The 27,014-nt window shown below is 39.7% G+C and overlaps 1 protein-coding gene across 6 annotated transcripts in view; it reads right to left on the reverse strand.

Annotated features, from left to right (window-relative positions):
* Positions 1-27,014, reverse strand: part of znf516 (zinc finger protein 516) — a 58,323-nt gene that overhangs the window by 30,778 nt on the left and 531 nt on the right. For 3 of the 6 annotated variants that reach the window (XM_032558525.1, XM_032558529.1, XM_032558530.1), the window contains exon 1: positions 24,825-25,160. The exons of 2 other annotated variants lie outside the window; for them this stretch is intronic. The gene's annotated coding sequence lies outside the window, so the exon portion shown is untranslated. Of the gene's footprint in view, positions 1-24,824; positions 25,161-27,014 lie in introns of those variants that run through there. One more of the 6 variants, XM_032558531.1, reaches the window with a different exon arrangement.

Below are 27,014 nucleotides of genomic sequence, written 5' to 3' on the forward strand. Positions count from 1 at the left end.
GTGTGTGTAGAAGATGGCAGGTGTTTTACTCAACCCTGTCCTGTTACATGCTGGTGGGTTTACTGGATGGGTTAAAAGTATTCGACTCAATACCATAAAAAGTGAGTAAATAAAGGAGCTTAGACCAAAAAAAAAAAAAAAAGTCTGAAAAATGTTAAACTGTAAAAAACACAAACATTTCAAGCTTTTTTTTTTCATAAAGTATTTTTTCTATACCTTCAACGTTTTAGCAATCGAGCCCGAGCGATACCTGCCGGGACAACCGCTGCCTTTTCTAAGGGGGCAAACCATCTTCAGCTTCCTCTGGGATTCACAGTGTGTTTGCATATGGGTGTGCGGGGGGGGGGGGGGGGGGGGGGGGGCGCGTGTATTTCCCTCCCCCCTCCTTCTCAAACTCTGCCTGTTTTTCTCACACTGCTCGTTAACCCCTGGTTGCTCCTAACTGAAAAGACTCTCTGCGCCACAACAGCCACCCCACTCCTGAACCGCAGCACTTTGTCTTTTCTCAACTGCATCAAATTCAAAAGTCGTTTTTAATAGTTTGGAGTCCAAATGGCAACAAAACGCCACACCCTTAAATCTCACCAAACAAAAAAAACAAAACAAAAAACAAACCCAAAGTCCAAGAAATCTTAATCCTGAACTGCTGGGCTGGATGTTGTTATCCAACTGTGTCTTTTCTTTACTTTCTTAACAAAAAAAAAAAAGACATTTCTGGGATATTCATACTCAAAGGGATGAGAAAAAGTATTTATCCCACCACAGATTTCTTCATTTTGCTTTTTGTCACACTTTAATGTGTCAGAGTATTTGACAAATGTTAATATGTAACAGAGACGGTTTAAGTATGTGACTTTTTAAAGATGGCGTCATTTCTTAAAATCACTTATTTTTAGAAAACGACATTGTTCTAAATGTTTAAACTCTCACTATGTCCTAACAGTATGAGAGAGATAGTTTGTGGGAAAAAAATAAATAAAATAAACTTGAGTTCCCCCTGCCGCCTTCCTGTGGTCCTCCTCCCATCTGTAGGTGAGATATTCTTTTTCTCAAATCCCATTTTAGTTTTATGGCAGATGTAATGGGACTTCAAAGGATTTCCACTTGTGCCACGTCCACAGAATCCCTTCCCAGAAGTCTAAGGAGTCATTAAGATGCTTTTTCTGGTAAATGTCAGAAAGACCTACGTGTTCGTTTTGGTTAGCAGTGGTTGAAATTGTTTAATTGAAGCCATTTCTGTCCATTCTTCTGAACCCTGATCACTGAGTAATTTCAGAAGTGGTTCCCAAACCCTGGAGTACAAAAGCCTCAGTAATGTCATTATAACCCTTTCCAGACTGATGTTAATAAATTTGTTTCTCATCTAATCTTGAATTTCTTTGCACTGGGGCATGAAGCATGACTTTATGAGATCTTTCAGTCCACTTCGAGTCGTTAGCGATCGATCAAGGGATTTCTTGATTTTACGAATGAGGTGCTAACCATGCCTGGTTGTGGTTCGGGGAAGTGAAACTAAACTATGTGGCCAATCACAGCAAACCCATGATACAACAAAGTGATTATTACTTATTTACCTAGGACTGACTTTGTGTGGATATATTTTTCCCATTCATAATTGCTCAAAAACAAGGTTTTTTGTGTTTTCACAGCACCGTAATGGCTCTGTGTAAAGAAATTGTTCTCATTTTTAACATCTTTTTCTTATTATTCTTCTACATTAAAAGTGAAGGCAGTACAGACTGGAAGAAGAAGACAGAGCACGAACAAGAGTGCAGTTGAGGCCGGTTAGTAGACAGGCCGATCCTCGTAATAGCTCCTGATTTAAGTCTAAATTGAAACACCTCCTCCTGTTTTCACATCGCTCCCCGCTGTCCACTTTGGTTTCGGCTGAACTTCCTCCTCTTCTTCCTCAGTGCGCCTCCTCGTCTGTCTGCTGCTCCGAATGGCCCCTGCAGCTAATCCTAAATCAGTCTTCCTGAAGTGTAATTAGACCAAAGACCTCAACTCTGGCCACTGGTCTGTCAAACTGTCGCACTTTCTGATGAAAGTGCTTCATTTTGTTGCTTTCTGAGGCCGGATGGTGAAGTTGTGAAGAGATGATACGCCTGCTGCAAATTCCATGGATACTTTGTTATGGAAATGTAACTTTGTTGGCTCATTAGGTTGTCATTTTGTTACACCTGATTCTCGTTTTAAAAAAAAGAGACCAAGCTAAATTATGTTGCATTAATGAGAATGAAACAAAATGAGCATGAGAATCCCCTTTTTTTCTTTCAAATATATAAAATGAATAATTTTACATGAATTCCATAGATCTTTAGAAAGTATCTTCATACTTTCTAACAAATTTAGGTTTGAATCCCTCAAATTATGTTCTATTTGTGCTTGTCTCATCATTAGGCGGTCCTCAAGCCAGAAAAGCTTCGAAAATAACAACAAAACCTCAATTTAATAAAAGTTTTAAAAATCATAAGCTGCATTTTAAAGAGTCACTGTTCATTCTATCATTTCCAGTTTATATTTAAACAGTGAAAAGCATAAAATTTCAGACTTTAGATCACATATTTCAGCGGACTGATATGAAGCGCGAAAGCATTCGCATTAGCGGCTAACATCTAGCTTGTCGTGGAATTCTGCTTCTTTCTTGTCCGTCACCATTTCTTTTCTCACACAAACAACTGAAAGCTAGTTTTGTCCGACAGCCCAAGACAACTTGGTTAGCTAACTCTGTCAACACACTTGGGCTACGTTAGAGCCACTTCCATTTATACTTCGAAATAAGACGGCGTGTCCAAATTCGGGGATTGAATCCTTTGAAGAACCCCGCCAGGCCAGTCGACCGCGAAGGCCAGAAGTGAACGACTGTAAAAATTGGACGGTCTGGCCCTCAGATTTATCCCGTCACCTAGCAACTACGACAGTGCTAAACACAAGCTGGTAAAAACTGAGCTTTGGTTACTTATTTAATCCTTTTTAATTAATTTACTTCGTTATTTAATTGAATTATATCAAAACATGTATATTTGTGCACACCTGTAGATCTCAATCATAGATACAGCATACTGCTAAGCTTAAAAAACTCACCTTCATATTCTGTACTTTTTCTACCAGACAAAGTCACATGTTGACGCCAACTGGATTCAGCTATTAGCAAGACACACTTCACCGTGCTCAAAGTGTTGGTACCACTTTAACGTTTAGCGCTAGCACTCCTAGTAAGATACCGTCCTATCAATTAGGTTGCAAATGAAGGTTTCTGGTTGTGCTGCCTGCAAAAAAAAAACTAATTTGGGTTGCATCAATTACACAAACAAGACAAGACTCAAGCAATATCTCAAATACTTCCTTCCAAAGATTGTTGACGTGAAGACGCTCGAGTTCTCGAGAAAAGCCAAAATCGTGTCTGCTAAGTCGAACATGCGTACATCAGCGCCTGCATCGACAAGCAGGCTGAAGAGCCGCATTGATTCACATCCAGGGTTTTTATCGCTGCACGGACTATAAAAACGATGAGTGAAAACACTCTTCGCCTGCCCCATTCACCGGGAAGCCGTGCCGTGCGTCTCGCTTTCAGACCTGCCTCCACCTGAGGAACGCACATTGCCGGAGCTGTCGAGATCAGATAAGAGAACACAGATCTGCTTCGGAGTCTTTCTTGCCGCCTGCGCTTGCACAAGCGAAAAACACAGCCAGGCAGGATAGTAGGGTTTCCAGTGAAATCTCCTAGTGACTCTGCTACAGAAAGAGTATGTGGGCATTTGTTGAGAGATGTTCACACACCGCTTTTTTTGTACGTACACACTTTGAAAATTTTAAAAGTTTTTTTTTTTTTTTTTTTTAAATGCATACGGACAAAACACCCTGGCACACAGATCAAGTTATTTTCCCTCTTTAACAAAACAACATGATCCATGTGTAAATTTAAGGCAAGATTGTGGGCTGGCCACCTCAGCTCTTAATTAAAACCCAACTAAACTGTCCTCCAGTTTGAACTACACAAGCTCTCGCATACTTTATATGAAAAAAATGCATTATTTTATCATGCAAAAAACTGAAGCATTTATGTTTTCATATGAAAGTAGAGCATACCCCTGTTTCACTTGATCAGAGATTACATGCAAACGCTTAGAGGCGTCTTTCCGCTACAGGAAGCATTTCTAGAACTGGTCTAGTTTTTTGGGTTCATTATCACACTCTTATATTTGCAACACATTTAACAAGGTAAAAAATAGAAACAGAGGTAATGTGTGTTTTTTTTTTATTTACCAGGAACATGTGGATAAAGAGTTGTGTAAGGAATGTCCTAAGCAAGTCCAATTGTTTTATTTTTTTTATTTCAACGTTTAAATTCAGTATCAAATTAAGCTAAACAACACCTCATGTATTCTGTCAACTTTGATGTTTTAAAATCTAATATAGTTAATGTCTGCTTCTATTCACGTCATGGAAAACAAATCTGTTTTCTCTGATTTTGATGTGTTTTCACAGTAGCTGAGTTTCCGTCATAAATGTGCGCAAAACTTTGTCAATATTTTGCTAACGTTGAAAAAACACTATTTTGCAATTGCGTTGTTTCCATTAAGTAAAAAAACAAAATTCACACGTGAATAACTTTGTTCACGTGATAAGTTATTAAAAAACACGCCGCGTCATCATTCTCAAACTACTTCCTGTTGTCTTCTTCTTTATGGTTTACGCCAGCGGCAAGATCCGGTCACTGAATATGTGACTTTTGCGAAAAAAAGTGTTTCTTGGCAGTTTTGCAAAATAAACCAATTTTGAAACGGCCATAAAAAACCAAAGCAAATTCAAAATATCAAATTGCACAATTATGTGGTCAGTGAAAACGCGGCTATTGTTGCTGGGAGACTGAGACCAGTCAAAAAGCACATCACTGAAGTCTCTTTAAGAAAATTGTTCCAGCTACACCTTATCCATGGAGTTTGTGATGACTCTATAACTTCTGAATTTGGAGTTAATGAGACGGAGTCATCAGTTACAGTTCTGTTTGGTAGAAAATCATGGTTTTCAAGTCCATGATGTAAGCGCCTCTGTCACTCTCAGTGTCTGAGTAAGACCTTGGCTGACACAGCTGCAGAGGGGGGAGAGGGGAAGTTACCGCTCAGCTTCTGCTGCCGCAATGGCCCTATTCCACAGTGGCAGTAATAATAATAAAAAAAGGCCAGAGCAACTTAAAGTTCTGGGGGGAAACGAAAGGAGTCGTACAATGCAGTTTAGAACTTTAAAACGTCTTTCTAGTAAAAACACAAAAGAAACAAAATAATATAACGTTTTATAGTGACAGCGTTTGAATGCCAACTGCCCTTTCGTTTAACAGCCTTGTTTAAAAAGTTTTTTAAAAAAGTTTAAAAAGTAGTGTGTTTCTAAAATAATGTGCACTGAATAATCACATTTTTTTTTCTGTCTCCACTGCTCCTGTAAAACCTCCTCTGTTACAACCAACCATCCACATCTTTGAACATCTGCACTGCCAGACCATTCTTGCATTGCTTTGGGTGTGGAGTGCTGCAGACGCTATCTTCATCTACTCACTTTATGCCGTGAGGGTGAGCACATGCCCAAACAAATACCACTTTTCCAACCATTTCTACCACACTAACACACAAATACAAGTAAGGTGGAAATAAACATTGCTTAATAATAATAACAGTCCTGTTTTACTTATCTGACCTATACCGATGTGTTAAAAACGGGCTTACGTAGGCATATACTGATGTTAACGAAGCGATATCATCTGTCCCTATAAAGAACAATAAAGGACGACAAACTGCTGGCAACATAAGATGGCAAAAATGTATTTACATTTAACATTTTCATGTACTTCAGAGAAGAATTTTGACTATTTTTGCCCAAACTCTAACTTAGGATCTCTAACTAACTCTAATTAGCTTACTTTAGACGATGGGTGAGTAAATCTAAAAGAGAATAGATAAGTTGACAGAGCTCCAAGTCTACCCCCCAAAAAATATCTTCATGAATCGTAGCTAAAGGTCAATTCACTCCTTCACCACTTAGCAATATGTTCCATTTCTTTCTATTTTAATTAAATTCCCATAAACAAGCTGCCATCTCCTGGGGTATTTCAACCATTATCCCATGTGAGTTTATTTTCCTTTTCAGTTAAGCATTTTTTTTTTTGTCAATTATGGAGATAACTGTCATACAAATGTTAAAATCTAACTTTTACTTTAAATCAAATTCTCAGTGTATTTCTAAAAACTTTGTATTACACTCGATTTTGGTTAGCGCTGGTTGTTATCCTGAGTTAGGGATAGTTATTTCTTATGAAATATACAAGATTAGGATCCCTTCATCCCCAATCAGTTGTGTATATTTAGACTTCCTCACAGAAAACTACGGCAAGATAATAGAAAATGTCTTTAAATCATTAGCTGTCAAGGCAATAATGAAACGTCTCTCTTACAGCACAAAGCAGATGACTCAACTTCTAACCAAAAAGTGTCGAGTAAGTAACAACCAAAGCCACATTTGTCCAAAATTGAAAAGAGGTCAAAAGGACAAAAATGACACACACAAACTCAAAAAGAGAAGGAAACTTTTAAAGAGTGTTTCGTTTGAGAAGTCTGTGAAGAATAGTTAGGATTTTCTCTGTGGCAACAAATTTTGTCTTCCTAAAATGCTTCAATTTTATCTGTCTTTTAACGTCTTATATTTATGATTTTAAGTCCAAAGACTTCTCAAAACCTCTTCAACCACAGCAGACTAGTTTCTCTAGTATAATTCTAGTTAGTTCAATGCTGTTATCTGGGTGTTTATTGCAAAATAAAAAATAAAAAAAGGAGTCAAATGTGATTTAAAAACCTCATATTTCATTTGTATCTGTTTTTCTGTGTGCAAAATTGACTGAATATGTCTTGGCAATAAAGAGCAACATTCCCGAAAATGCAAAAATGTAACATCTGACGTACTCATGAGCCTGGAAAGTCGTCTTTACGTCATGAAAACATAGTTTCAGTCCCTGCAGAAGAATTATTGAGGGAATTTGAGAGAGGAAGTGCAAAACACCAAAGTTTACAAAGAGCAAAACTAATTCATAGCTGACCATTAGCAGACCCTAAAGAAATACTCAAGCAGTTGCGTGTAAGCTCCACATCTACCCAGGAGTTTAGAGCCAATAAGTAGAAGAAGAAGAAAAACAGAAACTGCATGAAAAACTAGGGCTGCTAGAAAAAGGATAACAAGCATTGTTAGAACTCAGGAGTTTTTCAGGCAGTCACAGAACTCATTTTCTTCAACCCTGAGTGGGAGCTTATGTGTCTTGTTATGACGGACAGCTGTGTAAAGAGACGGAGATCCCATCTGGGTCACGTCTTATCAGGCCAACTTATTCACACTGATGAAATCATAGCGGCTTGTCAAACCCACCCAGTTAAAAAAAAAAAAAAGACAACCATAAACCAATAAACGGAGCAAAACAAGGCAGCGTCAGAACGAGACGGGAACAGATGCATGTCAAGGACTGCAGAGAAGGCAGTGCGGATAATGAGAGGGAGGGCAGCAAGGCGAAGATAAGTGGTAAATAGAGATGTAGAGTCGGCAGGAGATGGATGGGGATAATAGGAGCGGACTGAGAGGGAGAAAGAAACGGAGATGATGCAGATGGAGGGAAGGAATGGAGGAAAATGTAGGTCATGATCCACGCGCCACAGAGCTTAACTCACGTAGCAAGACCCTGACTACTGAGGTGTTTGGAAAATTGTTCAGTAGCATCTAATAAGAAGTCACCTGTGCAAAAAATGTTTGTTTTTCCTGGTTATCAGCTGTGACTTACTGTTTTCATTATTCTTATAAAAAAGATTAAAAAAGACTTAAAAGTACAGATGCACTGGCGCGTATTTTGCTGATTTCGAATTGTTGAGAAGTTGGCTAAACCAACTTTAAAAGTCGCAGACTTTTTGTGTGATGAGCACATTCAGCATAACTAAATTCATAGTGTTTGTGTTGGAAAAATTGGGAAGAAAAAGAATAAGAGCAAGAACTGTGCTCACTTAAGCCTTTTTGCTTTTTGCCTAAAGTCTTGCTCTCTCTCACTCTCTCACAGCCAGCATGAAGAGGAGAAATCAGACAATCTCTTTATGCATATTTAATCAAAGCAGACCAACGGAGACCATCTTTTGTTACAGATTTGCGTTCAGTTGTTTTGTTGGGGGGCTTTTTAAGTCCAACTGAACAAATGAGCATGTTTAACATAGGTGTGTTTGTAAAACGGTGGGTGTCTGGGTGTAGCAAATGACAGGTTGCCTCATTCTCCTTCATAAATGAATGTTTTAGTTAGGGAAGCTGAGAAACATCCCACTGAGCTATTAGCTGTTACCAAACTGAAACAGGGATTTCTTATGACGGAGTGAAGAGATACAAAGTCAGAAAAGCCAAGAAGAACGACACACTGAATAGCTTGTGTTTACATTAGTTAAATGTGCTTCAAGAATTATTTTGAGACTCATTAAAATAAATTCTGCAGGTCTGCTCTGGTTTGTTCTCTCACCTCCTGAAAGCCGGTTTAAAAAAACCAACAACAAAAAAAACAGATTACACCATCCTGTTGGTAAATAAGGAGCATTCCTCAACCTGCCTGTTTGCAATAAAGCTTATCGGCATGACCTGATGTGCAGCTGTGATCTTACAGGAGAGCAGTGACTGGATCCGCATATGGCAGTACCTTCACTGATGGCCTGGTTAAAGGTAGCAGGCTGGAGCTAATCACCAAACTAAATGGGAACATGCCATGTTACAGTTAAGATTTTCCCATTGATTATTTTACAAAGGTATGAAAAAAAATGGATTAAAATGTATGAAATGGATTAATGCAACATCTGATAATAATAATAACCAATAATAAACCTTGTGGCTGAATGAAAATCCCTTTAAAGTCAAAACTGACAGGAGTACAAATAATTTCAGGCTAAATTGTGGAAAATGTGGAAGCAAGAAACTGTAAAAAAAAAAAAAAAAAATTGTTTTACTTGGACTTATATTTAGCCAGTTATGCAAAGTAGGCAACTTTCAGGTTTTTTTTTTGTTTTTTTTTACTGAACTTGGAATACTAGAATGTATTCACTTTTAGTTCAAACCTTAAAATGTTTTCTATACTGAACATAGATTTTTTTGAGGCACAAAGAGTTTGTGATTTATGAAACTGTTCTCCATTTGTGAAAAATAAAAACGTCTCTAAAAATACTTGCCTTGTTCCCACATCTCATACAATAGATGTGTTACAGCCTCGATGCCAAATTAAAAAGTTGTTCCACTGCTTAGACTACATCTGCTAAAGCTTCTAAAACCTGCAGCCTTATTATTTAGACGAAAAGAAGACTTAGTCTGATTTAACATCGATGCTTTACTCGCGGTCCCTGGCTTATTCTTGCTTCCTTTCTTTTCTTAGCTGTTCATATGAAAGTTTAATTCAGTCAAAATGTAATACTTCCGTCACACTATGCATAACAGCTTTTTGTTTCAATGCCGTTGAAAGAAAATACTTCCAAATCCTGCAAGTATGAAACTGCAGCGTAAACAGCATAAGGCGGTCTGGCACAGTTTTTGACATTTTGACCTTAACATGAAAACACTTTTCAGAACAGGAGCACATCCACTACAATGGAATATCAGGATCATACTAAGAAAAAAAAATAAAAACCATACAATTATGAGAGTAGTCGTAAAATCAAGAGAATACATTTGTAAAAAAAAAGATTTAATAAAGTAATAATACTACAAGAATCAAGTTGAAATAATGCGAGAATAAGGTCGTAATAATATGAGAAGGTATTATAACTTTATCACAATACAAGCATATTGTTTCGAATTTATTATGACTTTATTCAAGTTTATTCTTCTAATATTATGAATTTATTCTCATAATTTTGCGACTTCACTCTCATAATTGTATTTATTTTTTTATTTTCTAAGCGTTGCCCTAATACGCCGTCATCCGTCCACAGTGACACGTATGCTTCAAAAACAATAAAATAAAATCGACTTCATTAACTCACGTTTAAACCTATATGTTTCTAAGAGCGTCAGTGGCAGCGGCTTGACCTCTGAAAGTTGATGATTTGCTTTCCAAAAATTAAATCCATTTCCCCCCCATTAGCCCCCCACCCACAACTTCATTACACTTTCAGGGCTGCGAGGTGAAGGGATTTCATACAAGCTTCCAGGGTGGCCTACAACGTGAATGAATCTATCACAGGGTCAAATATGAAAGATAAACAACGCATGGCCATGCTCACTTTTAGGATCTCCTATAACGATTGCCTTCTATTTTTCGTAAAACACAGCGTTTACGAGGCAGGTATGCCTCCGGTCACCGCATGTCCAGTTCAGTTGTAGGTTGAGAGATCTATGTCCTGAGTCATTGCTTCCATCCATTGCATTTCTATGTCCACTTAAGTCATCTCAGGGTCACGAGTAAAAGCCTGGGTACACCCTTGAAAGATCACCAGCCCATCAGAGGGACATCATACAGACAGGAGAGACAAGCAGTTTAAGTACACAACCGAAATCTAAGGGTAATTTGGAGTCTATGGTTGAGCCAATGTCTGACATAGCTGCTCTTGTGTGTTGAAACAGGCTCATGCCAAGAAAATGCACCCTGTGTTTGAATCTAAGCAACATCTTAGTTACAAAAATATCGCCAAAACAAATAAAACCGGCTTCTTAAACAAAAAAAAAAAGATGAAGGAAGTACCACCATCTGTTTAGCAGTAATCTATTCATTTCTTTTACCATCGGAGTGTCTTGCGTTACGAAAACAAGCCACTATGGCAAAGATCAAGCAGCCGCAACAGCTCGACTCTGCACTCCGCCTAATGTCGAGCTGTAGATTCAGAGCAGAAGGTGGAGGGCAACAGGGAAGGCAAATGTTGCATCAAGCAGCCATGCCTGCCCTGCTTTCCCTGGAGGGGTCAGGCAGCTCCAGCGGGAGTTGCCTTCATCAGCTACTGCTGGAAACCAAACAGGCCTGCCAGGCCAGAAAACAGCAGCAGAAGAAGACCGGGAATTGCTGGCAGCCGTTCCCTCGGCGCTCCCGACTTTGCGCGGTTTTTAAACAATGCCGGGTGCCGAGCAAAGGCTGGATGTCGGGATAATAAAAGCGGCGGTGAGTCGGCTCAAAAAGACAAGAATATACACATGAAGTCAAAGACAATGCTGGTTCACTTGCATGAATTTGTATGACTCCTAAGATAAGCAAATCACACAGCTGTGAGTTTGCACTGCAGTAACCATGGCTTTAGTGTGTATGGAAAGACAGAGAGACGGCTGTAATAACAAATATGACTACATGTAAAAACACCTTTGTTTAAAAAAAACAATCTGATGTAGTGCTGAAGTGGAACTTATTATGAGATGCAGTGTTTGCAAACTGTACTACATGAGCAAGAGATTGATTTGCTCCAACGAGTCGAACATGGAGCAGACTGGGAAGTCAACACGCTGCCCTGAAAGTGATATTGTTCAAATGCTGCTTGTTGATAGTTCTGCATATTTTGAGTTGAACCTCTGTTTAAAATAACAGCATCAGAAGCCTTTTGTTGCTCTGGTTGGTACTCCATGAAAGATAAAAGAAAAATGAGGGTGTTTTTTTTTCTTTCTTTCTTTTAAAGAAAAGAAAATTGGCACAGGCTGATCTGCTGCTCGCTGCTGGCAGAAACAGTTTTCACAAATCCTAATAGGTACGAGGATATCACACAGATCTATTTGGGACAACGGTGCCTGCCGAGCCTGCTGCCCAGGCACTTAAATCCAAGATTCCCCAGTGAATCTCAGATTCAAAGTTGGCTGGCAAAAAAAAAACAGTGTGTTTTTACAGAGAGTCCCATCTGTATTATGTACAATGGACAAACAACATACTGCTAAATTCCTTATTCTGGTCTCAGCTACCTCTCTGTTTGGGCTTAAGCATTAAGAGCCAGAACTGGGTCAAATTTCGCAGTGCGACTTTTCTTCATTCTCCTCTTTCTCAATAAGATGGCCTTTTGGTGTCTTCCTTAAGACCACTAATTGGGCGATTCTGTTGAGTTGGTCAGGTATAATCTGATAGGATTAGCGGCTGCGCTCTTTAAATAGAGTTGCACAGCCAGGGATTAGATAATCACAGGCGGTCGCACTTAAGAGTAACAGCTTTTCATCTATATGATGTGAGAAGTAGACACAGAAGGTGTCGCTACGATGGGAGACGTACATATGCTACCGTGCTTGTTATTTGGTGAAGATAAAAGTGGGATCATCACAGAATTGCTCAGGATGTAGCACCAATTTGATGTCATGCATTTATTTATGGATGTGAACGGGTGTGCTCCCTGTTAACGCAACATTTAAAACCACTTCTACTTTATAGAAGTGTCGTTTTCTCAAAGGCAACGTCTTATGACGGCAGCAAGCATGAGCTACACTCTCGGCTAATGACGCCTCAGCCTTTTCCACAAAACGGCTCCATCATAAACGCATAAAGACAATCAAACCTCTCCCGATTGCTTTTAGTCATTTAGAAATCAATAATCCAGCTGAAGATATTGGGCAATACGAGCGAGTCATCATAAATCAAGCCTGTTACATGGAACCAAAAGGAAGGTGGTTGATATAAAATCAAAAGACAACTGTTTAAAACAAATGTTTGTTATATTTTTAATCAGGTTTCACCTGAAGGAAGAACCTATGGCGGAGATCTAGTGATCCGTTCTGTTTCAATGAAACGTAGAGCAATACGTCTAAGATGTATAAAGCCCAGAAATAACCACACAAGTCCTGGCCAGCTCGTCGAATGGACCATATGTAATCACTACTTTACACGCAAAAATGCTGGTTTATTCTTGCACCTCACTGCCTCACTTATAGAGAGTCATGTGGGTTAACTTTAACCCATCTCGTCACCTCAGGCAAAAAGATCGCCAAGTCAAACCTTATAGGGTTTTATGAAAGGCATTTGGGATTAATATGTTTATTTTTTAGTCAAATAAAGACATATTTTACTGACAGAACATCTTTAAACTAAAAGCCAAATCTACCGAGGCGAGAATACATGGCTGAATTTGACATTTTTTGAAAACTTAGTGAAGCTGATGTCAAAAGTCAAAAGGGGAAAGATGCACGAGCTGAACCCCACTTTAAAGGACAAACAAGAAGAAGAAAATGCTGTCATGAATGGACGTTAGTTACACCTGTTTCCTTCCATGTCCATCTTGAAGCAAGTCTTTTGAGCTGGAAAACTTGAAACCTGCTGAGGAGGAGAACAATGCATATGTTAACCTCAACCCAGAAAAGGTTCAACTAAGCCAGACGTCTGTAGAAACTTGGGTGGCAGTGGGAATCACATTAGATGAAAAAGAAATGCCACATTAGACAAATACGCTGACGCAGGCTGATCTCTACAAACGCTATCTTTAGAAGTAGCATGTTTATTTTATGATCTTCTTGCAATGGTAAGAAAATAATATATTTTTGCTGCAGTTCACTTTGTTCCATGATGCAGATCCATCTGCAATCTAACAAATTAAAGTGAAAAATCTTAAGAATGCCATACAATGCCATAAAATCAAGCATACCCAACAATTCAAGCTTGTCTTGGCTGATGGTAAAACACTATATAGCCTACTCCCAAATATTCATTTAGAAGGGCATAATAGCATTAAAAATGAGTACTGCCTGACCTTAAATGAATCTATAGATTCGACTTCAGCATTTCCCTAAATACCGGAAGCTAAATTCATTAGTTTAGTTAGCTCTGTCTTCTTAGGACTGGAGGTGTGAGAGGTATACACAAGTGGGACTCGCCCTTCTCCCCTCAACTATCTGGATGCAATGTAACAAGAAGGCACTGAGGACATGAGAATAGCTGAAGGGAGGGTTAGTTGAAGGAGTTAGAGGGGGGGTGGCAGGGCTTCCTCATAAAACATCAAGAGTGTTGCTGCTGAGAGCGGAGGTGGATGTTGGGGTAGTTAGGTTGAGTTTATTGTGATGGAGGGAAGATGATGGGGGGGGGGGGGGGGGGGGGGTCTTCAGATCCTCCAGTCTTTGGTCTCCTTCCTCCCTAGTTGACTACAAGGCCCCCGAGCAACAGACGGACAGAGAGGGGCAGGTGGGAACTGAGGTGAGCAGCAGACTGCAGCCCAGGAAACACAATCAGGAGGCATTGTCCCAGATGAAGTACAACAAATCAAGTGTTTCTACTGTACACCAGGCTAACCCAACTGGGTTTAGCTAAGCAATACTCAACTAGAAATAGACAATGGTTTATCTCACTCCAAACACACCGCCTGCATCTTGTTTTCCTGCCTTCATTACCCACCGTGGCACAACCTACCACAGAATTGTCCTTGACTCTGTGGTCTAAAAGGGAAACAGTCTATAAAGTTCTTAAGATTTCTTGTGTTTCTTACTTCAAACTGATGCAATTGGCTAAAGATGCGAAGTCAAAGCATGGTTTTACACACCCTATGCACAGAATCACTTTATGCTAAGAATTATGCAATATGAGGACATCCAAGTTTGAGAGCGAAAACAATTACATGAATCTGTTGTTACCACAACGACCACATGTACGTATTACTCACAGTCTTGACAGCAGATTTTCTTTTTGGTCTGTGAACTACAATCAGCGATCAGACAGGCATACTGTAAGAAAGGGATCCCTGAACACAAAGAAGAAACTCCTTTCTTGTACTTTCACAGGACGTATCCCCAGGAACGCTGTACATGATGGACACCGACTGCAACCTGCGCTTGCATTCCCGGATTCCTCCGCTTGCTGTTGACCTGTGTCTCTGATACACGTGTTTATTTTGGGTGAGTGCTGTAGCCCCTGGGCGAACATCCTCCTCCTCCTCCTCCTCCTCCTCCTTTTCCTCCTCACCTCTGTACTCGGTGACCCCGCAGCCTGCTTGACCCCACAAGAGTGCCTCCAGTTGCTACTTCCCCCAAGACCTGGTTCTCTGCACCTCGACTGGAGGTGCAGAGAAATGTCAGATAAAAACCAAAAAATTATTGAAGGTTTTTCGTCTGCCGGTGGTAAAAACAAATGGTCACTTGGTTCTTTTAAAGAAGGATCACTTTTGGGCAAAATCCCAAAATACCCAGAGTATCCCTAGAAATGAATCTACCTTTTTAGATTGATGGGGGTTTTTTTGACTTCCCCCCCAAGTCAAAAAAAAAAAAAAAAAAAAAAAAAAAATATATATATATATATATATATATATATATATATTTTTTTTTTATATATATATAAAAATATATATATATATATATACACACACATCAGGCGTGCTCTTATAGCACAATCATGTAGTTTGCCACAAAACTATTCAGTAACACTTTATTTGACGGGTTGTGAATAAGACCGTCATGACACCGTCAAACATGACATAACAACCTGTCATGAACATGAGTAAGTCTTCATGAATATTTATGACTGTTGTCATAAAGTGTCATTCGGTAAATCATGACACTTTTAATACAAAGTTATTCAAAATGTGTGGTTTGATTTTAATCAGCAGCTGAAAGCTTTACAAAAAAAAACAAAACAGAGAATGGAAATTGGTTCGCAATCTTGTAGCGATGTACGCCAAATTATTGTACTAAATAATGTAGTTTCATGCTATATTCCTAAATGAAGATTAAAAGAAACGCAGATATTTATCTTTTATATTGATGTGCCATAATTTTTTGACAGGATACGTGGATATGCTCCAAATTTCTATCTATATGTATCTCCATCTTCCCCATCATGCACACACAACTCACTAAAACACAGTGGCAAGGTTAGGCTGACATCAGCGGCTAACGATCAGTTCCTGAATGATTAGCTGCAGTAGCCTGGAGACATTTCCAGCATGTTTCCCTAAGTTAGTCAGACATGCAACATCACTGGCCTTCAGTCAGAACTAACACACAAACCCTCCACCCTCAATTCTCTTTGATTCGGCACAATTAAGAGAGTAAGCAGTGATGAATGAGAAGCTTAATTATATATACCAAATTTGGGGCAGGTGGGCTAAATTAGGTGAAATAGGGAAGGAAAGAACTTTGTTGTTTTTCAAGTTGTTTTTTATAGTAAAATGGAGTCAGATCAATAGGTCTTTGCGGGAGATCGGGCTGCACTGTTTGTGTCTTTGTGGTTCAACGTGTCCGTTTGAGGGGGGAGGTTATATGGCAGGAAGGTATTTGCATCAAAGTGAAACCAAAGTTGGAATGACAGATTCCTTTCAATGTGTAATCCTGGACTTCCTCTTTTTTTTTGATTTCACCCTTTCACCTCTCACTCGCCCCCCATTTTTCATTTTAAGTTATTAATATCAACTTCAGTCACACTTCTGTTTCGTCAGGTCTCCAGAATCGCTTATCAAAACTGCAATTTCACAAGATGTCCTACAGTCTTCTTCTAAAAATATTCTTTTTTTTTTTTTTCCTTTTCTGAGAATCTGGAAAAAAAAAATGTGTGGGCCTTCAGAGGGTGTTAATAAACTGGAACAGAATGCTAAAAAGGAGCCTCTCTGCTTAGGAAACAGATCACCCAACCCCCACCCACCCTTAATGCCCTCTGGGCTGCTGTGAGTTTGGATTAAGTTTGGGTGCCATGTTCCCCTCCCTGCCGACCCGCGCACAAACATGCTGAAGTTTGTGCGTGATCTTGGCCTGTCGCACCTGAACAAGGCCGTCAACAAAGCCATCTTGTCTCGACAGAAGAGGAAGAAAGAGCCCAGAGATTAGAAAAGTAGTGGGGTTTTTTCACACGATTAGGCAATAAAAAGATGTGATGTTTGGTTTGTATACAGCAAAGTATCGTGTCTATATGAGTGTGGCGAACTTTATCACGCTACGATAAAAGATTATTAAAAGGTGTTAATAATCCAAAGCTAATAATGTTTTATCTACAATTTCTGTTTTACTGCCAACTATTTAAGGCATGAGTGTGTGCGTGTGCGGTCGGTGCCGGCTGTACGTGTGCAAAGCAGCGGATCAATAACAGTAGTCCAACACGGTGACATCTGGGCTGGACAAAGACCGCAGTTCCTTCCCCTTCTCTCTCTCTCTCTCTCTCCTCTCCTTCCCTCAATCCCCGATCGCAGCCACGTGTTTCTCCAGGGCTATTTCTCCCAGCTAATCTTATTTCTCCCCTTTAATCCCGCGGCAATCACAGCAACAATGCCAAGCGAGGGTTCACAGAAACAGGCCCAAATCTATTAACCGTGATCATGTCATACTCTAAACCTGACGAGCGCCCCGCTAATGAATCCGGTCCTTTCAGCTTTCGGTTTCATTGGCTCATCAATAAAACGGAAAATCAACACGAGGGACAAAGATGGAAACTGCAGCAAACACGGCTGACCCGAAGTGAAACTCTGCTCAATTGATTGAATTTCGGACCGCACAAAAAAGAAATTTAAAAAAAATAATAATCATTTTTTTAACTCATTTGCTGGGTTAAAGCTGCGGAGACAAAAAGTCGAATATTTTTAGGAGTGGGAAATAATATTTTAGTTTCCAAAAAATGACTGTCTGTTTTTGTTGTAATGGTCATTTTTTTCCACAGACAAATTACTAGTCTGTATTGTGAAAGTATGGGGAAAAAACCCAAAAACTTATTTCAGCCAGCTGACTCACAGTGCACAGCACCAGGTGGGAGCAGGGCCAAGGTGGCTCTATGTTTTCCTCCATACAGTTCTGGACACTGACGTTTGTGGTGGTGTCTGGCGTAAACCGTAGGAATTTGTGAAAGCTTTCTGTACTGTGATGTTGTTAGCTGGTTCATATCTGTGCAACATTTTTAAAGGTATTAGGTTTGGCTCCATCTTCTAAAAGATTTAAAACAACCTGCTGCATAACTTATTCTTCTGTCAACCTTCTTGAAGTAAATATGTTGTGATAAACAATAGGGGCGCGTATTTATCATATCGCTTATCATTTATCGTGATAAATTCCTTATCATGACAGGAGTTTTGATTTACTGCCATCATGTCATTTAAAGAAAAAACTAAACTGTCAGAATAGTTATTGTCACTATTTTCCCCTGCCATTTCACCAATAGGAGCATTCATAAGTACCAATAAATTTGAAGCTATGATTAAATTCAGTCACTGTGACAAAGTCACAGTTTGTATAGTGACACAAATCTCACTACAAGTGATTGTGATTGCTGTGCCATTCAGTCAAAGCAATAAAGTTTCCTAAAAAAAAAAGTAATAAATAGTTATTTTTGTCACTTGTATCATTATCGCAATAGTACCTCAAAATATCACGAGAAAACTTCAAGTCCATATCGCTCATCCCTAATACACAGAATTGAACTTAAAAAGATTATTTTAAAATAATAATCTATGGTTACAGATCGAACACAGCCAATATTTGACCCATGACCGGGTAAGAAAGTAACTCCAGTTAGTTTGTTTTGAACCAGCCAAGTTATAAAATGATGGAGCTCTAAAGTAAAGCAGACATTTTAACCACCGTCCGTTACAGGTTGACATCTTATTTAGTAGTACAACAAATAGAAATATGTGCAAAATTTGCATGCATAGTTATTTTATGGTAATGACTTTAGTTTACTAAAATTTCTCAAGTTCATATAGTCTACGCCTACTCAAGATACAGGGAATTTGTAGGCAGTCTCAAAATGACTCATGTGAAACTTTGTTGTCAGTAATTCATTGGTGTAACTGAAGCTTCATGTGTTTCAAATGATTTCAAATCATTAAGGTTGGTAGTTTTACAGTTTTGAAGGGCAAATTTTCACTTACTACCAATAAAGATTGTGGATTGTTTTCAAAGACACACTGTTCTCTCCAATCACTGTGACTAATGTCACTGCGTTAGGGTTACTGCGTTATCAGTAACCCTGAAACAAAACAGGAAATTTGAATAGGATCAACAGTAGGCATATAAATAATATGCACATTGTGTCACTGTTATTTCTGTGGGTAATTTCTTGAATTTCAGAAGGGGTTTTCCACCACAACAGCAATGAACTTAAGTAAAAAAAAAATCTGCCTTTGTCATAACAACATTGGCGATAAGAATATTTCCTGATATCAATTTAGTTTCAAAAAAAGAACAGCAACAGCTCTACGCGAGAGCACAAAAAAGGCTAAAATGGCCTTTTACCTAAATCCCTGCGACTGCAGATGCCCCGCGCCCACCAACTCTACCCCCATTGACCCCTGTCCTATCTTAATCCTCTGATTGCCACATCATATTCTTGGCTCTAACTTAGACAACTATCAGACTTCGCGTCCCAGGGCCCGGACTGTCTCGGCTTGGCTCATGTCAATCCACGTGGATGCAGTGGGTGCAGGTGTGACCCAAATACAGGGATTAAATACCCCAGCAGTTTCCAAAACTTTTTAGCAACAAAATGCATGGTAGTCTAAAAAAAAATCTACAGCAGTGCTGTCCCCCTCGAATCCAAATTCCCTCTCATTATCCAAGGTTGGTAAGCAATACGCTTCCCACGGAGGGCTCATTTATAATTTAATCCAGGAGCGTGGTGTTTCAAGGCTAACCCAGAGAGATTGCCCTTTCAGAGTGAAAACCCCCACCATGCAGCAGGGGGAATCAATGCCATCAACCAATGCCAGAACAGGCATGAGACTCTGGATAGAAATAACAGAAATGTCTGGACCATCAGCGAAGAGATAGTCGCTTTTTTTGTGTGTGTGTTTATTTTCATGGTTTGTTTCATCGGAACAAAAAGGAAACAGCTGCTAAAATAGGTTCTCGCACTTGCCATTTCCTGCTTCTGTTCCTAATCCAACCTCAATATGCCACACAAAGTTATTCAAGCCTTTGAACGCAGATACACTTTTCGCGTTCAGGCAGAAAGGACTGATACAACCTCAAGCATAACAAGGCAGAGACAAGAGGGAGAATGCTAGAGCAACATCGACTGTACCTCGTAGGGAATAACGTGACTCGACGTCTACCCTTTTTCTCACATCCATCAAGTCACACCTTCTTGCGATCAAATGTTTACAATGAAACTAGCTAGCTCTGGAATCTCTTAGGAAATTCCTCTTGCTCATTTTGTGCTTTCCAAGTTTTGTTTGTTTTATACCCAACATGATTTGGGAACAGCAAGGATCCCCTTCGTACTGACCACGGCTCATTCCGTGGGGACGTTTCCCACCTGCTTTGACAGATGATGATTTATAAATAATTTGCTTTATATTGTCATAGTTTAGCTTGAGTTTACTCTCAAGTATCCTAATGAGAGTCTGATGCATTTCGTATACCTACAGAAAGTTGTTTATAGAGTTATTTTGGTTTGATCAGGGGTCAAAATCTCTTATGGCCCAGAGAAGAAGCAGAACCACAATTTTCAGGAAAAGGACAAATGAAAACATTGCGCCACAAAATGTATTTTTATCATTTAATGAGCATGTAATTTGCAGAATTCAATTAAACAGTTAAATAACAAAAGAAATTGACTATTACGCAATGATTATGTACTGTACATAAGTAGGAAATGATTTGTTAAAGGGCACAATTGAAAGTATTGGAAACTGGCCAGGGAGGAACTTGATTTAGAGCCAGTCGTTCATATTCCAAAGAAAATGAACAGGTCTCCAAGGATTTCCACTAAAGCCACTAATATTGATCAAGAGTAAAAACAAAAAACAAAAATAAAAACAGGGAAAGAAACATCAAACTATACCCTTACTCAGTTGTGTTCAGATCCACCCCATGCTAGCTTTGTGGCTTTTTTCATCTTTCCAAAGAGACTGAAGCATAATAATGGCTCTGCTCATGGTCACAACACTCAGAATAGAGAAAGCTTTGGCTTTGGATTCATGTGGTACAATAAAGGGTTTATTTTTAGAGTTTTATTTTTAATGGTTCCAGTTTTGCATGGAGGATAGGGGATAGCGCGTTGTGAAGTAAGGGGCTATATGGCCAGAGTAGGGGCTACAGAGTTAGCTAAGGATGACTTAAGAGTTAGCCTCTAGGTAAGTCCATTAGCATGTTAGACTTTGTAATGTCAGTTGCAACAAACCCACGTTTCTGACTAGAGTTGGGCATTTATCGTGTTGTTTATCATTTTTCGTGATACATTTCTTATCGTAAGAATTTTGACTTATCGTCATGATAAATTCTGATTAAATCATCCAAAACTGTCTGTAATTTTAGGATTGTTACTGCTTGTTCAATGGAAGAATAAATACTATAATAAATAATAATAATACATTTGAAAACAGGATTAAAAGCAGATTGCGTCTGCAGTTTAGTGATACATAGCACACTTCTTTATGTGGACTGGTGTCCTACAGAAGCATATTTCATGTGGGTGTGTTACTGTGCCATGCAGTGACAGTCATACAGATATCTAAAAGAGAACCAATAAATATTTCTTATTGTCATTTTTATTGTTGTCACAATTGTACCACAAAATATCACGATGAAACTTCAAGTTTATATCTCCCACCCCTATTCCTGACAGTAGCAAACACTCTTGCCACCAATCAGGCATTACAGCTGGTTGCCATGGAGATTGAGCGCAAACTGATGGATGAACATTATTGCTGACCAAGGAGTTGCACTGACTTTTAGGCAGTAAAAATGTGCTACTTTAAGCTCTCCCCCCCCACCACCAAAAAAAAAAAAAAACAGACACACAGCACAGCAGAAATATAAATGTTAGCGTAGGACATATTAGGCGATCACAAGTAATAACAAGCTTTTTACATTACACACTGTAATTTGAGCCTTTTGTTGATGATAACTCGAATAAGGGCTTATGAGTAACACAAAATGCTGCTGAAATAACAGCTCACGCATAATAAAGGCGCAAGTCAAAGGAGAAGAAAAAACCAGCACACCACTAAATCCCAGTATGAGTAGGTAAAGGTAAATGACTAAGTCCATGGTGAAAAGGCACAGGGCAGTAATGAGTAATGAAAACAGCCGTGTTAGTGCTGCCATTCAGTCGAGGGCCTGGTGCTGTGGAATGTGAGGCACCATTCATTCACATGGGTTAAAAATGCATTTCTGCCACCACAAAGCCCTGCCTTGTCCTCATTGTTTCTCGCCACACCAAGAAAACACTTCCACATTCTGGAAGGACGAGAGAAAAGAAGAAAAAAAAAAAATGAATTTGCTAATTTTACACCCACATGTATGGGAACACAAAAAAAAAAGAAGAAGAAGGAAAAAAAGAGGCAAACAAGTGAAGCAAATCTTTGGAGGAGATAAAGAGTCGTGTCAGAGTAGAAAGTTTGATCACGATAAGCACATGGATGAAGAAACAAGCACACAAGCGCCACACAGAAGACAAACACTGCTATTGACAAAAGCCCAAATGTATGCAGCGGTTCTCCGGTGTATGAAAAGACAGACAATGGCAGAAGGCGACCAGATAGACAGAAAAGAAAGTACAATGCACTCGAAGCATGTACGTTTTTCTCTTTCTTTTTTTTTCCATTTACATCTTATTGATCTTATGCTGTGCAAAAGCAGGAACATGAATCACATCTGGATTAGGAAACCTGAAAAACAAGACACTATTACGCATAGGTCAGGTTCCTCTTTTGCTGCCCTTTACAATTCCCAGCGAGTGGCTCAAAGAGTTTCCATTTACCCAAAAAAAACTAAACAAAAAGAAAAACATTTATCACTTGTGGTGTTAATGGAGAGTAATAGTAGGTGGTGGCTGTAACATAAACAGGTATCACAACTTTGAAGCAAATCAACAGGTTTAGCAAAGGACTTCCGCAGTCCACGAGGATTACATTATTATAATCAGATATCGACATTTTTACATAGAAGTGCGTTCTATCTCATGTCCTATTTGCATAAAGGCAGCCTCAAAATCATCAACATAAAAGGGAAACATGTCTGAGTGTAACAAATTGTCCACATGCACCTTTTTCAGAAAAAAAAAAAAGCTTCACTCAAAACCAGCTTTTTTTTTCAATATTACCCAAAACATTTGCAACTAAACAGCTTCATCTTTACATCCAATCAGCCCTTCTTTCCAGCTGGACGATTATTTTTGAACAAGCTTGTTATGTTTCCCTTAGAAGATGCTGTGCAAAACCACAGAGTGAGCACTTTGTCAGGCTGAAGAAGAAACATTTAACATAATGTCTGCAAACTGACAAGGGGGGAGACAATGTAATCCTGTCTGCAAAACAACGTGCCGCCTCTTCTCCCTCCCTCCCTCCCTCCCTCACTCCGCTATCTGTTTCTTTCTCTTTCTAACTATGACTTAGTGTGACATCACAGCAAAGGGGGGGGAAGAAAAGAAATATGTTGGGTTGGGTGCATCCATGACGGTATTGTTTAGAAAGTAAATCTCAAAAGGAGGAAGAAGAAAAAAAAAAGAGAAACACGCCATCAAGTAGCGAAAAGTTGCAGCTGATGATCTCACACACGGCATCAGTTTGAGACGGATAATAACTGGAATACAAACGGCAAACACACAGCCCTATTATCACACTGCTCCACAGCTGTGTATGCTGGCGTGTGAGTGCGTGTAAAGTCAGCTACTATAGGCTACTGTTGGAAGTTAAAAGTCCACTAGCGACTGATAAGGCGTTTCCTTGTTTTTATTGTCGTGAAAGGGCAAAAAAGAAGTTGCGGGCACACACACATACAAATTGTGTGAGTTCTTTCTCCGCTGGCTGTCTCTTGTGGTAAATACACTGCAGTCAGTTCCTAATGGGGGAACACTACAAAGGCAATGCCCACAATGTTCCAACAAGTAGATTTTGTTTGCTCTACTTGGTTTCTCGTGACTTTTGTCGGAAATTCACCCTCTTTGTTTCTTCGTGGCCTGTTTATTGGTATGACAAGTTGTTTACAAAGTTTTTTTTAAACCTACTAAGATTATTTAACCATGCCTTTCCGTTTAGCGAGATGCCAGAAAAAGTGGCGGAGCGACCAGATTTCTCTGGATGTAGGGACCCTGTAGCAACGCAGTCCTTCGCCTCCCCTCCCCTTCTCACTGCAATGATTAATTAATAATTTATTTTAAAGCTTTTTTACACAGCTTCCCCAAGCTGGCCTAAGACTGACACGGACTGATTCGTGGACATACCGAGGTTTAACAAGAAGGAAAAATAATAAAAACCACAAAAAAAAAAAAGCTGAACGTGTCAGAATGACTCGAGTTTAAAGTGTGGATTGAGACTACACTGCCCCTCCCCCACCTGTTGCTAGGCACTGCCGGTCAGCTGGCTGAGGCTTCGACATGTTTTTTTAAATTTGTTTTTTAAATGGCACCGCCTATCACTCTTAAAGAGACAGTGTCAATTTAGCACTGGAATTCCCAGCACTTTTCCAATTAGTTAATCAAAAAGATTTTATTTTCTTAATTAAAGAGTTATTTTGTGTTTTATTGACTACCCCCCCCCCCCCCCCAACTCCTCATTTAGCATCATGATACTGTGTTATTTTTATCATGGCAACCTCATATCAGCCCCTGTCCACATTCCAATGATTATCAGTTAAGGACTCCAGATGTTTACAGCTGTGTTCTTTTGCTTTATAACATTAACGTTACTCTGACATCCCTCTAAGTAAGACTATTTATGATTACTGACTTTTTCCCACTAAAACAAGGAGAAAAGAATCTTATCAGTGGAAAAACTCCCCCCGAAAAACCTTTATCTCTAGTAAAGCACCTAACATCTTTGTTACTTCTTTATTTCATTTCTCTTGTTATTTTTACTATTCGTGTTTGCTTAACTTTATGAAAATGTTAAACTTCGTGAAAAGAATCCATACTGCACGAAAGGTTGCACAACATCACCCTGAAAACAGCCAGCAATAATAAACACACACAGCCACTTCCTTACCAGTTAAAGCAGCACTCGGCTCAAAAAACCTCGCAGGAAAAAAACAAACCGGTGCAGTTCTCCAAAACCAAAACTGTACGCAGCCTCAGAAGTGAAGATCCAGTAGAGATACACGAACGCAGAGACACAGAGATAGGGAGTCCACTCTATTTGCACACTGACAGCAACAAAAAGAGGAGAGAAAACCCGAACTAAGTTTGTCAAAAAAAAAAAGAGGAGAAAAAAAAATCGGGACAAGAAATTGTGATCTCTGGTGAATTCCTATCTCCCGGTGCTGGAGAAGAGCACAGGTTCTTCTCTGTCACTCTCCTCTTTCTGTTTCTCTCTCTCTCTGCGTGTTTCTCGTCTCCTATCGTTTCCCTCATGCCGCTTTCAGGGGTAGTCGGAAATGTCGCAGCTCAGAAACAAACCGACGAACAAAATAAAAGCCTACAATGGGTTTGTTAAACACCTGTTGGATATTATGCGAATTAATAATTTTTTTTAAAAAGTCTTTATTTAAATTAGAATCCCTAATTGTTATTAAAAAAATAAAACAACAACTTTTCCCTTTGAAAAATAAGACCACGCTATGTATGTTTTTCTAGTTCAGGCAGACACAACAAAAAGTTTATCTGTTCACTTCTCAAACAAATCTAGCAGTTGTATATTTATCTCCAACTAAGGACGGAAAGGAACTAAAACTTGAAATTGCTCTGTTTCTGATGAAGTGATGGAATGGCGAGGTTTCCGGGAGTACCTGAAGCCACCGCGAATGGAAATATGCCCAGTGTGTGTATGTGTGAAACGCTGAGAACAAGACCGAGGGCGAGGGGGGGGGAACGAGAGAGAAGGAGACAAAGTTTGTCCTCCTGGTGTTAGACCTTGTCACCACACCCCACGCAGTCCCCCAGCTCGGGGCAACGCGAGTTCCTCTCTATCTGTCCTCTTCCTCTATCTCTCTTTGTTGTTTCACTCATGTCTCCTGCGCTTCCTCCTCGAGAGGAGGATCAGCTGGCGCGTGCGGGGGGTGCGTGCGCGTCTGCGTAATTATAAAGTGTAAAGAGAAGAAGAGGTTTGACGCTGGACATTTGTCTCCCGTGCAGCTCGCGCTCCATCCCCCGTTCCCTGCGTGCTTAAAACAATCCACGCCACACCGCGTGAAATGGAATTTTGGGTAAATAGGTACGGGGACAACATCTGTGACCGGGACTTGTGCATATAAAAGGAAACATGCACGCAGCTGTAGGCGTGTGTGTGTGTGTGTTGAAACGCTTAGCAAACATTCGCGCGCGCACAGATCGCCACACCACAACCTGCGCGTGGGCGCTATCATCATCATCATCATCATCATCATTTATCAATAAGGGAAAAGTTAGAACATCAAGCTCACGTGCACGCGCACACGATCATCCCTCACTTCCAAATGTTTCTGCAACCCCCCCCCCCCCCCCCCCCCAGCCTCCTCCCTCCACCACCTTCAACACCACCACCATCACATCTCGACGTGCACGCGCACGACTCCGCACGCACTCACCCGCGTGCAAGCGCAGAGATTGAAAGAAGAAGAAATGCGACACCAAAGAGCTTCCAGCGGTTTCAGATCCTCATATTGGTAAGTCAAAGAAAAGCGACTGCTGGCACCTGTGCCCCGTTCAGTGGCAGTTGTGCCACGTCCATTATGTAGGACACGACTTCCTAATATGGTTATACCCCCCCACCCCTTCCCTTACCCCTCCCTAACGTCCACCTCTCCCCCTGTATGCCTGCTGCTGAGTGAATAAAATAATCGCTTTAAAAAAAAGAAGACCAGTTCTCCCCTCCTCTTGGGTGATTCCTATCTCTTTTTTTTGTACACCATTTATAGCTCTGTAGGTATATCTGCCATCTGTGTGTTTGAGGGGATTACACAGTGTTTTCCAAAAAGAAAAGAAAGGGGGGAAGAAATCACTAAGATGAGCTGGTGGAAAGTTTGCTTTACCACAAGGTTGTCAAAGAAGCTTCAATTCCAACTTGATCCTGACTTTAAAAAGCCTGATTTCATCTATTAAGCATTAATATTGAAGTTAAAAACAAACTCAATAAAGTATGCATAAAACTTGAAAAAAAAAATCTACACATATAGACCCTTCTGATATGATCATCTTTTTACGTCACGCTTAATATAACCTATATTAGATTTTTATTTATTTTTAAATGAGCCACAACACC

This window comes from Xiphophorus hellerii, chromosome 3, assembly GCF_003331165.1.
Source record: "Xiphophorus hellerii strain 12219 chromosome 3, Xiphophorus_hellerii-4.1, whole genome shotgun sequence".
Taxonomy (NCBI): domain Eukaryota; kingdom Metazoa; phylum Chordata; class Actinopteri; order Cyprinodontiformes; family Poeciliidae; genus Xiphophorus; species Xiphophorus hellerii.